Genomic DNA, 12,459 nt, shown 5'->3' with positions numbered 1-12,459 from the left:
AAAGACAAATACCATATGACATCACTTATATGTGGAATCTAAAAAATATGACGCAAATGAACTCATACAAAACAGAAAGAGACCCACAGACGTAGAAAACAAACTTATGGTTATCGAAGGGGAAAGAGGGGGATATAAGTTAGAAGTTTGCGATTAACATATACACATTACTATATATAAAATAGATAACCAACAAGGACCTACTGTATAGCTCAGGGAACTATACTCAATATTTTGTAATAACCTCTAAGGGAAGAGAATCTGGAAAAAAGATATATATGTATATGTATAACTGAACTGCTTTGCCGTACACCTGAAATTAGCACAAGATTGTAAGTCAACTATATCTCAATTAAAAAAAAAACTTTGAAAAAATAAAATAAAATGAAAAAAAAAAAGGCAAATCTATATTAACATAAGGCAAATTTATAAGCACTTGAAATTTCCAAAGAGATTTATTAGCAGAAGCGAACCTCAAGCTGGTGAGTGTCGCCGGGGAAATGGCTTTGAGCTGTCCTGTTACTTTACTCCTTTCTTCTCCCACCCCTCCGGCCGCAGCCATGTATGGAGCATGGACTGTGTGTCAGGCACTGTCCTAGGTGCTGAGGGTGCGACAGGTAAAGACAGAGTCAGTCCTGGCACGGTCTGCACCCTAAGTGGGAAGAGAGACAATGATAAACAGATTATCAAAGGTAATTTCAAGTGTCCATTAAAGTGGCAGAGGAGGTAAAGCAGGGCCGTGTGGTGCCGAGTGAATGGGGGACAGAGTGGTCTTTTAGCCGGGCTTGTAGAAGGCACGAACCCCAGGTGATGAGAGGGAAGACAGCACAGAAATTCAGGAGAAGGGTCTCCAAGCACGGAGAACAAGTGCAAAGACTCTGGTGAGTTTCAGAGAAAGAAAGAAGACTGTGTATATACTCCCAGCTTCATCCCTCCAGCCTACATGTATCTCTTCGACTCCAGATTCTTCTACCCAACTTGGCTCTTGTAGGTACCCAAGTTTATCAGGTAAAAACCAACCTCGAAGTCAACCCTTTACGGGTCTCCCCATCTCAATAAACGGCATCTTTATTCTTCAATTGCTGAAGCCTAAAATTAGGGTCATTCTTGACTCTTTTTCTGGAATCTCACATCACATCCATCAGCAAACAACAATGGCTGTTTCTTTCTAATGGAACTGAATCTGATCACCGCATACCACTTCCATTACTACCACCTTGGTGCAAAGATGCATTATTGCAATCACCTCAGCAGTTGTTAGGGTGTTGGCTGAGGCGCGGTAACAAAAATATCATCCTGGCTAAGATGTTGAACTAAAAAGATGGCCCTTCCAATAAGATAACAGTCTTTTTCTCTCCAGCCAAGAGGTAGAAGGCTCTATGTTGTGAGATCATCAGAGAACCAGATTCTTTCAATCGTGTGTCTCTGGTATTCCTTTAGGTATTGTTCTTTTCTTCACGGTTGAAGCAGGCTTACTACCACTCCTATTCCAGTCCACAGACAAGGAGGGAAAAAAGTGAGAGAGAGACTGAGCGTGTAGGGAAAGGGCCGCTTCCTTTGTAAGGAAGCAGCCTTGAAGTTGACTGTATCCCTCCACTCACATCCCATTGGTCAGAACGTGGTCACATGGTCAAGCCTAGCTGTAAGGGAGTCTGAGAAACGTAGCATACAGGGGGACAGCCAAGGGCTCTGATTAAACTTGGGGGTGTTCTTAGACTAAAATGAATAGGGGAGAAACTCTAGCAGTCTCTGCATCCACAGAGATGCACCCCCAAAACCCTCCTTCAGGGAAGGACTTGTTGCCCACCTGAGGGGAGGGTGGCCAGCACAGGGTCTCCGCCGTCAGCTCCCCTGGGGCTGCCTCACTGCAGACTGCCTGACCTGAGGTCACACCCTGTCTGGGCAGCCTGCATCCCGTGATGGGCAAGTAGGGGACACACAGGCCCAGCCGTTTTAGGGCCGGCGATGCCTGCTCCAGAGCCCTCGCTGGGTAGCCCAAGGCTTGCTGGGCTTGAATTTCAGTTCTACTTCTTTCTCTGTGGAAGCATCTGGAATTTCTTCAAGCTGGAACGGCTCTTTCCCCTACTTAATCAACCTACAAGCTGAGATTTACAGAGATCTTGTGAAATTTATCCTGCGCTTTCTGGCCGATGTGTTGAGCTCTTTTTGAGATCAACTGTCCACATTCTCTCCTCTGTGCAAAAACTAACAGTTTATGAAGTTTTAAAAGCCTTCATCCAATTTGTTGAAAGTATTGAGCAGAATAGGACTGGGGACAAAATTCTATAGTTTTCTTCTGGAAAGTTTCTCTAACTCACCAGCTTTTCATAAAATGACCTGAGAGGATAGAAGAGTGTATTGTTATGTGTGTAGTGCAAGGACCCTTGGCTCTAGGGTTCTGGTAGATAAGCGAAAGATTTTGGAGCAGTGCAAATACAAGAAGGGGGGCATTCTATGCTGAAGAATCTAACATGAGCACACGTAGAAACAAAGGGAAATCACAAATACTGTTGACAGGTTAATGAACCAGTTGGATTTATTTTTACCTAGGAGACCAGGGAAATCGTCCCTGAAGGTGCTTGATGTATTTGTATATATTCATATAATGAGATGCTTAAAGAATGTTTCTTAAAAATCCATGATCTTCTTAAGGGGTTCATCTAAATCAACATTATTGAGTGTCCACACTCACTTTAAGTTTGAAGATTTAAATTTAAAATAAACAGCAAGGGGCTTCCCTCGTGGTGCAGTGGTTAAGAATCCACCTGCCAATGCAGGGGACATGGGTTCGAGCCCTGGTCTGGGAAGATCCCACATGCCGCGGAGCAACACAGCCCGTGCGCCACAACTGCTGAGCCTGCGAGCCACAACTACTGAAGCCTGTGCACCTAGAGCCCGTGCTCTGCAACAAGAGAAGCCACCACAATGAGAAGCCCGCGCACCACAACGAAGAGTAGCCCCCGCTCGCCGCAACTAGAGAAAGCCTGCGTGCAGCAACAGAGCCAACGCAGCCAAAAATAAAATAAATAAATTTAAAATAAATAAAAAAAATAAAATAAACAGCAATAGATCATATTGCTGGGGAACATTTATGCTTCTTATTCTCTTAAAAATAGTAAACCATTCCCCAAGCTTTCTTTTACTTTCATTTTATTTATTTATCTGTTTGTTTATTTATTTATGGCCGTACCACATAGCATGTGGGATCTTAGTTCCCAGACCAGGGATTGAAACCCGTGCCCCCTGCAGTAGAAGTGAGGAGTCTTAACCACTTGGCCGCTAGGAAGTCCCTACTTTCATATAATTTAGACCTATCAGAGCTAATCAAACCTCCTGGGGTTTGGTTTTTTCATATTATAGCTATTGAGCAGAACTTTCCATATATAGTTTGTATAAGCTGCTGCTAAGCCAACTAATAATACTGTATCCCAATTCACATTTCAGCATCTCACTCCCAAGGGTACCATCAAGTGATAAGTCTTCAAATGCTTTGCTAAAATGGAGACACATTATTGCTAAAGCATTTCCCCTTATTTACTAACCTAAAACAAAGTCAGAGCTAGAATTAGGCTTAATTTGTTGTAACCTGTTGGAAGAGATCACACATTGTTTCTTAGCGATCATTTCCCATTCATCAAACTGCACGTGAACCATCTTGGTTAACAGTTCTTGCCACCAGGCTGTGGATTTATGTCAAACCTACTGAAGCTTGGTCTTCACAGTCTATTGGTTTTCCTCCTGTGTCTTCAGGCATCTCTCTTGTTTATCATTTTTAAAAATTCCTTTTTCTTCCACCATGAAGTGATACAAACACACTACATAAAATTTGTAGATAGAGAAAACAAGAAAAAAATGTGTTCCTAAATGACTTACTCTTTATATTTTGGTGCATTGACTTCCAGCATTTTTCTATATATTTTCTTTACACAGATCACAATGTTGTACATATATGTCTTAAAATAAAATGTCCGTGGTACTAGATGGGCTTCCTTGACGTCCTATAATGTAAAGATTGATGACAGTGACACTGAGGTCACAATTACAAGTTCATGCAACCTGGGATATATTTTCCTGGGCTTATAGCCCCGAAATGCATTTGGGACGGCTGGTTACTTATATTACTTTCTAGCAAAGCTTCAATTCCTTCTTCATGATGTCCATTTTCCTTTTTTCGGTGTGAGTATAATTTTCTTTGCTGGATAAGCCAGAAGAAAACGAAAAATTAAATAATTCAGTTCCCTCTTTGTCAGTTAACATTACACTGTGTTTAGAACCTTCAAACATTGTCAAGTTGGAACATAAATTGGGCTAACCTTTCTGGAAGGCAGTCAAGCCATTTATGTATCAAGATCCTTAAAAATGTTTTGCCCTTTGTCCAAGTAATTCCACCTCTAGAAATAAGATCCTAAGGAAATAACTGATTCAAAGATTTTGCAAAAGAACTTAACTGTGGTGTTAGTCATAATGGTGAAAGATGCCACCTAAATGTCCAAAAGCAGGGAGATGGTTAAAGTATAGATGATGGAAGATTATGTAGTTACTTAAAAAAAAAAAAGCGTGTCTTTAAAGCATAAAATAATGATCTAGGAAAGCACTTATGATATGAAAATCAAACACAAAATTGTATTCTGAATATGATACTGATTTTGACTTGGTTGTCTTTGCAGCGTTGACAAACTTATCTCATCCCGCACTTAGTTAAGTCAGCTGAGGTCCTGACATTTTGCAGACTTGGTTTATGCTGCACGAGGATTCATTCTGAGTAATATTTCCCTTCTTCCATCCTTTTTTATTTTTTAACATGGTCTTTTTATATCTGAGCTCATCAGAGAACTTCTTGGAAGTCGTATTAGTTTTCGGGCTGCCTTTTCATTTTCTTCTACGTCAGTTCATTAGCGAATGCATTTTCAGCATTTTATTCTCAGGCCCTCATCTGCTAACCCTCATTCCCTTCTAGAGTCTCTAGTGATGAGATCATACTGATCTTGTCTTTGGATTTCTTACAATATGTTTTTCTACATAGTGTATGACACTTGTGTGTAGGGTCCCAGGGTTCTCTTCTTTGTGTTCCAAAGTGTAATGGCCTTTTGTCCTAACCTAGGACTTTGAGTGAAGCAGGAATAGGGAGGGAGCTGGGAGCTTTCCCTTAACCCACACGTCAGGGCTGGACGGAGGGCTGAGGAGACTGAGGTCTGGAGGGCCAGGCCAGGGTTTGTAATGACCACTAGACGTTACCTGGGTGAAAATTTGACTCTACTGAATCTCGGGGGAAACATCTGTAGTATTTTCTATACAAATGTGAGTTCCTGCAGCAGGGAGTCTGACGATTTGGCAAATAGCTCCCAGGAGCGCTCATTTAACATATTGGAATTACATCCCTACTTCTGTGTTTGTGGATTTTCATACAGACGTATCTTATTTTTATTTTTGTTTTTATTTTTGGCCGTGCTGCGCGGCTTGTGGGGTCTCAGTTCCCCGACTGGGGATTGAACCCGGGCCTGGTAATGAGAGCACTGAGTCCTAACCACTGGACCGCCAGGGAGTTCCTGATACAGACATAGCTTATTTTTTCCCCAAATGTGGAAATAGATTTTCTGTCTTATCTATTGATAAGATTTTAAAAATCAGTGAAAACAAAATAAAACAAAAATCTGACACATTAAAAAAAGGAAGAAAGTAAATGCCCGTACTCCTCTGCCTAGAGATAACTGCTACTCACACTTTGCAGTAGGGTATGGAATGTAGCTCTTTCTTTTTGTCTTTTGTTCTTTATGGTTTCTAGTAACGAGTACCAATTCATGGAGTCTCATTGAAATCTATTAGTTTTTTGGTGCCTTTGTACACAAAAAATTATGCTTTTGTGCAGCAATTTCCAGGACTTTGGGGTAAGACATCTGAGGCATTGATATTACTGCTAAGAAGAATATTAACGACAGCTAAATTTCATCAAGCACTCAGTTTAAGCCAGGCACTTTGTAAGTACTCTGCATGCATTCTAATTTAATCCTGACCACAAGCGTGTGAAGTAGGTTTTATTTTCACCCCCATGTCAGAGATGAGAACTTAACCGTAGAACGTGACTTGCCCAAGAGGCCACAGCTAGTAAGAGGCAGAGTCATGGCTCAAACTCCAGTGTTCCCTGATTAAAGCCTCTGGCCCCAACCAGGACATCACACGTCCTCCAAGGTGGTGGGCTTGCTTGTCCTCTTTCCCTGATGGAGTCATCCTATGAAGAACCAAATAATGTGCTCCTTTTCTCTGTTTGTTTCCCATTCTCCTCCACAGACTCTGTATTCCAACTATAGGCACTTTTCATATACAGATTAAAACCTGAACATCTGGTTGATGTATCCTCCCAGCAAAATTCCCTCCAGTTTCTGAGTAATATCCTCAGTCCTTTGCTAGAATTCCACTCTTCTGGCATCTCAGGCCATGATTTGGGAAATAAAAGCCTTCTCTGCAAAGTGCGCTCCAGGAGAGCAGCACATCTCCTGTGTCATCACGGCCAGGTGTACACGTGGGCAATTGCATAAAAATGTCCCTCGCTCACTAACATGCAACATTGTGCAAGGTTGGTTTGGAAAGTGAGAATGGAAGATAGGATCAGTGTGAGACAGACCAAGGGTTTTCTTTTTTCAACGCCTTTCTCTCCCACTCTGCCCACTTACCCCAATCTGTCGTATATGCCACTGTTAATATTCTTTCTGAAATACACGCTTGACTTTGGTCCTCCCTTTCCCTGCAAACTCTTAAACATGGCATATAAAGAGCTTTTGTCATCCAGATCCTACCCCCTCCCAGCCTCACTTCCCACTATTCCTCACCTGAAATGTTCTGCTCCAGCAACGTTCAGCTGTACTGCCCCCCTCCCAGCCTCACTTCCCACTCTTCCTCACCTGAAATGTTCTGCTCCAGCAACATTCAGCTGTACTGCTGCTGTTGGGGTTACATCCTGCTGTCTTACGCCTTCCTGCTTTGACAGCTGCCTGGAACGCCTACATCCGTATCATCTCACCCCACTCCACCTCATGCCCTCTGAAGCGCTAAACTCAAGGTTCTTTAAGACATAATCCGAGCGAGATATCCTCTGTGAAATGTCGGCAGATGCTTCTAAGGAAATTAAGAACTTTGGACTTTCATTTTTTCATTTGTAGCACCGTATCTCAGTCTTAGGAAACTGTGAACTCCTTACAGGCAACAGTCAAGTCTTGTGTATTTCTGAAATTCCAGTGTCAGCCACCAAGTAGAGCTTAACAAGGGCTTAAGAAATGTTTGCAAGAGAATGAATGAATATGTGGAACCTGGGAAGTAATTCACAAGGGATCAAGGAATCACACACTATAGAAAGTATAAAAAGTAATCTCACGTTGGCTAGAGAGAGAATTATGTGGTGGAACCTTATCAGTTGAGCTTAGGTAAATACTGACATGCTGAATCCATGGGTCTTAACCCCCCACTGCAATCATAATTACCTGGGGACTTTAAAGAAGCCCAATGCCTGGACCCTTACCTCAGAAATTCTGTTGAATTTTTCTATTTTTTAAAAAAAAAACAGTCTGAGAGATTATACTGTGCATCCAAAGTTAAGAATAACTGCTCTAGATAAAAATAGAAATTGCAGTATATAAACGTATTAGTTTCTACCAGGTGAAAGCTATTTGCAAGTAGGGGATCCCAGAATTTGCACAAAGATGTCTCAGTGCAGATTTCGGCTGACTATGCATTTCTAGACGTATATAATCATGCCCATGAAGCCCTGGGACACGTTCCTTTATCCCCTCTGCAAATGTGCTCACAGCTCCTGATAGACTTTGCTGTCATAGGAGCAGAAAGGCATTTGCATCTTTCCACTGAGGGCTTTACTGGTGGATGTTAGCTGGAATCTCAATCCATAAAGAGACAACATTCAAAGCGTTTTTAAAAATCTAAACCGTTGCTAAATGTTTAATGTTACGGTCAAAGTCTCTGCTTGTGAAGTAAATAAGAAAGTTTTTGAACATGTGATGCAATGGGATTTCAGGACGACAAAACCTTGGACTCTGAGTCTAGGTCTCTCTAGTGAATTTACAAAGTAGAGTAGGAAAGGATATAAAGTCAGTAAGAATTTTTCCGCATTTTAAAAGATTGTGATAGAGTTGATGTATGATGTTATGCTAGTTTCAGGTGTATCCATATGATTTGATACTTGCACACATTGTGAAACGGTCACCACAGTAAGTCTAGTAGCCGCGTCTGTCCCCATGCAGAGCCGTCACAATATTGTTGACCGTATTTCTTACGCTGTATCCCCGTGGATCGTTTGTTTTATGAGTGGAGGTTTGTACCTCTTAATCCCCTTCACCTATTTTATCCCCCTCCCCAGTCATTAAGAATTTTAAGTACAAGGTCCTATGTCTCTTGTGAAACAAATGTTGTCATGTATTCTTCAACCTAAGTGTCTATGTGGTTCTGTATCCTTGTTCATGGTTAATAAAACATAATATCCTGGGCTTCCCTGGTGGCGCAGCGGTTGAGAATCCGCCTGCCAGTGCAGGGGACACGTGTTCGAGCCCTGGTCCGGGAAGATCCCACATGCCGCGGAGCAACTAGGCCCGTGAGCCACAACTACTGAGCCTGTGCGTCTGGAGCCTGTGCTCCGCAACAAGAGAGGCCACAACAGTGAGAGGCCCGCGCACCGCGATGAAGAGTGGCCCCCGCTCGCCACAACTAGAGAAAGCCCTCGCACAGACACGAAGACCCAACACAGCCAAAAATAAATAAATAATTAAAAAAAAAACAAAACAAGAAAAAACGTAATATCCTAAGTGCAACATTAAATCCAAGGGTTGGCTTCTCTTTAGTGCTGAATTATAAACCCCAACAATACAAAACAGGCACTTGATTCGTCAGAATTCCTTGGATTTTTATCTTAATGCTTTTCCCATTTGCTCTGCCAAATCACACTTTAATGGCAAGTTTAAATGTGTCTTTAAAATGTCACTTAACATTGATTCTCAGCCAGCTCTTCGGTCATTATATTATTGTTACTGGGGTGTGAGCTGCACCATGTAGAGAGGAAGATAGACCAGACTACACATCCACCAGCTGGTGCTGAAGTTATAGGTGAAAATACATCACAATCTAGAAGATGAAGGATTGTATCTCATCTTAAGGCTCATCACAAAGGTTTTTCATTAGACTCGTGTGTGTTTGTGAGGGTTCTGGGAACATTTTGTAATTCTCAGACATGTTCAAGTGGCAAAGCACTCAGGACTAATAATAATTATAATTTATAAATTGTGCAGATTACCATCCATTATGTTTGTATTTAATTTTACAAAGAAGGGAAAGTTTTACTAGCCAAAAAATTTAAAATAACGCAAATACTTGACTCCCTTAAAGCTGTCAAGCTAAGTTTGATTTAGTTGTTTCTTCATTTTCCTGCTGCTACTATTTTTTGCATCATTTTCCAAAGTTCTGTAGTTGGCAAATAGGAGCTGGTTGTCGATGATTCAAAAAAAAAGTTTATATAATGATCTCATATATTATATATTAATATATATAGTATATATTTTATATTAATAGAATATATACATAAACCTAAAACTGAGAAAGTTCTGCCCACTGCATTGATTTTTAGGCAGTGATGTAAATAAAAGTTGAGGCCTCATATGATCCAGTTAAGACCAGTATCTTTTTAAAAGTGGAAACCACCAAAAGGACATGCATTCTTTCCTGTTTTTAGTTATATTTTTAAACAATTTCAAACATACAGAAAAGTTCCAAGAACAGAACAAAAAACTTCCATATACTCTTAACCCAGAGACCCCCTTCGAGTTTCACCAAATGTCCCCTCAGGCTCTCATAGCAAGAGCATCATGTGGTCCAGTCACTTCTCCTGACTCCCAGGCTCCCTCAGTCTTTCTTTCCTTTCATGGCCTTTGCCTTTTTGAGGATTACAGGGCAGTTGTTTTGCATGGTGTCCTTCAAGTTTCTCATGACACAACCCAGGTTATTAGGTTTGGGGCAGGAATATCTCAGAAGAGATGCTGTGTTCTTCTCATTGCATCCTATTGCGGGGGAGCGGGGTGGGCACACAGTGTCAGTTTGTCCCATTAATGGTGGTGTTAATTTTGATTACTTGATTCAAGTGGTATCTGCCAGGTTCCTCCACTATAAGTTTATTCCTTTCTCCTCTCTTTGTAATGAATTATTAATTTATGTGGTGACACTATTACGACTATATGAGCATCTCATTTCACATCCTACTAACACCCCTAGTTTTAACATCCATTGATTTTTTTTTGGCCAGAATTAAATATTTCTATGATGAATTCCAAATTGTGATTTTCTAATTCCATATTCCTACTATATTAATTAGTTGGCATTCTACTGTCAGGAAGAACTTTCTTATCGTCCCATCTATTAATGTGTTTATTGCTATCAATGTAGACTGTAGACAGATTCCTGTTTTGGTCAATGGATTTAATTTGTTACTATGATTATTTATTTTACACTCAAGTTGTCTCGTATTTGACTAATGAGAGTCCCCTCAAATGACTTCGGAGGTCTTTCTAACAGGTCCCTGCCATTCTCTGGGCATGACCTGAGTTGTTCTTCACCCCATGTTCCAGGCTTATCTTGCACTTACCCTGCCCCATTCCTAGAATCAGCCAATTTTCCAAGGAGCCCTGGCACCTTTCAGTGGAGAGCTGTATTTAGAAACCAAGATCTAGGCACTAGGTGTGCTCATTGCTACCGGGTATACTGCCATTCCCAGGCTATCTTAGTCGACAGAACTAGGAATTACATGTATACAGATGTACATACGTACACACATGCACGCACCTTCTTATCTATATTTATTTCTGGATCTGTCTCTATGTAAGTAAAGTTTGTACTGATATATCCACTTGCAATACACCACCACAGGGTTTATTTGGGCTTCCGTTCTTTCCTTATTGCTACTTCTTTTCATCAGTAAGGAAACTGACTCCCATTAGCCTCAAGATATGTGCTTGTTTGCTCAATCCATTGTATATGCCACTCCCGTGACACCACTGGGCTGCCATTCTCACAAGGGCCACTCTGAATGTCCCACTCAGGTCCGCCCCATGAATTTGGAATGGAATTAGGAAGGAAGGAAGGAAGGAAAGAGGAAGGGAGGAAGGGAGGAAGAATAAAAGGAAAGGAAGGAGGGAGGAAGAGAGACATGCATTTTTAAAATATATATATATATTTTTTAATTTTTTTGGCTGTGTTGGGTCTTTTGTTGCTGCACGCGAGCTTTCTCTAGTTGCCACGAGCAGGGACTACTCTTCGTTGCGGAGCACGGGCTCTACGCGTGCGGGCTTCAATAGTTGTGGCTCAAGGGCTCTAGAGCACAGGCTCAGTAGTTGTGGCTCACGGGCTTAGTTGTTCTGTGCCATGTGGGATCATCCCGGACCAGGGCTTGAACCCGTGACCCCTGCATCAGCAGGCAGATTCTTAACCACTGCTCCACCAGGGAAGTCGGTGCATTGTTTTTAAACTGAGGTATAATTAACATATAATGAAATGCACAGTTCTTAAATGTTTAGTAGAAGAGTTTTGATAATTTCATGTACCCAAGTAGCAACCACCTACAATAAAATATAGACTGTTTCCACCCTCTCCAGAAAGTTCCCTCATGTGAGGAAATACACCCATCAGCAAGCATCATTAAACCCCCCCCTCCTCGGGCTTCCCTGGTGGCGCAGTGGTTGAGAGTCCGCCTGCCGATGCAGGGGACACGGGTTCGTGCCCCGGTCCGGGAGGATCCCACATGCCACGGAGTGGCTGGGCCCGTGAGCCATGGCCGCTGAGCCTGCGCGTCCGGAGCCTGTCCTCTGCAACGGGAGAGGCCACAACAGTGAGAGGCCCGCGTACCACAGAAAAACAAAACAAAACAAAACAAAAACAAAACAAAACAAAAAACCCCTCCTCATCACTGGTCCTCCCAATGTGTACCGTTCAGTTTGCAGCTGCTGCCAAAACTCTTCTCAATTTCAAACTTCTGCAGATTTTCTCTCCCTGCTGTGCAGCCCGTGGCTTCTGTCTGTTCCTCCACCCACCTCACATCTTTATTATACAGGACACCTTGGCCCTTTTCATTCGTTTTCTCTCTTTTCCCCCCATCAAGGGAATTCTCCACAGTAACGCAGAGCTTGCGAGCAATCAAACATAAATCCTTCTCCTTAGAAAAGGAAGGTGGAGTGTGCGTGTGCACGCGTGTGTGTGTGTGTGAAGATTGTGATTTAACCACAAAGGGGAAGGACCCTTGTTTTATGTTAGTGGCCGTACACCGTTCTCCTTATCACGGAACGTCATGTTCATTCGCAGCATCGTTAAGAATCGCCATCTGACAAGAACATTTCCCAAACTGATGTGTCCCAAGGAACTTTAGACCTGCGGATATAAAACACCATCACCCAAATGAGAACAAGCAAAGGCTATGTATTC

Source organism: Delphinapterus leucas, chromosome 19 (genome assembly GCF_059928025.1).
Source record: "Delphinapterus leucas isolate spDelLeu-1000000601 "Yukka" chromosome 19, BTC_Dleu_Yukka2, whole genome shotgun sequence".
Classification (NCBI taxonomy): Eukaryota; Metazoa; Chordata; class Mammalia; order Artiodactyla; family Monodontidae; genus Delphinapterus; species Delphinapterus leucas.
This window is presented reverse-complemented; position numbering follows the sequence as displayed.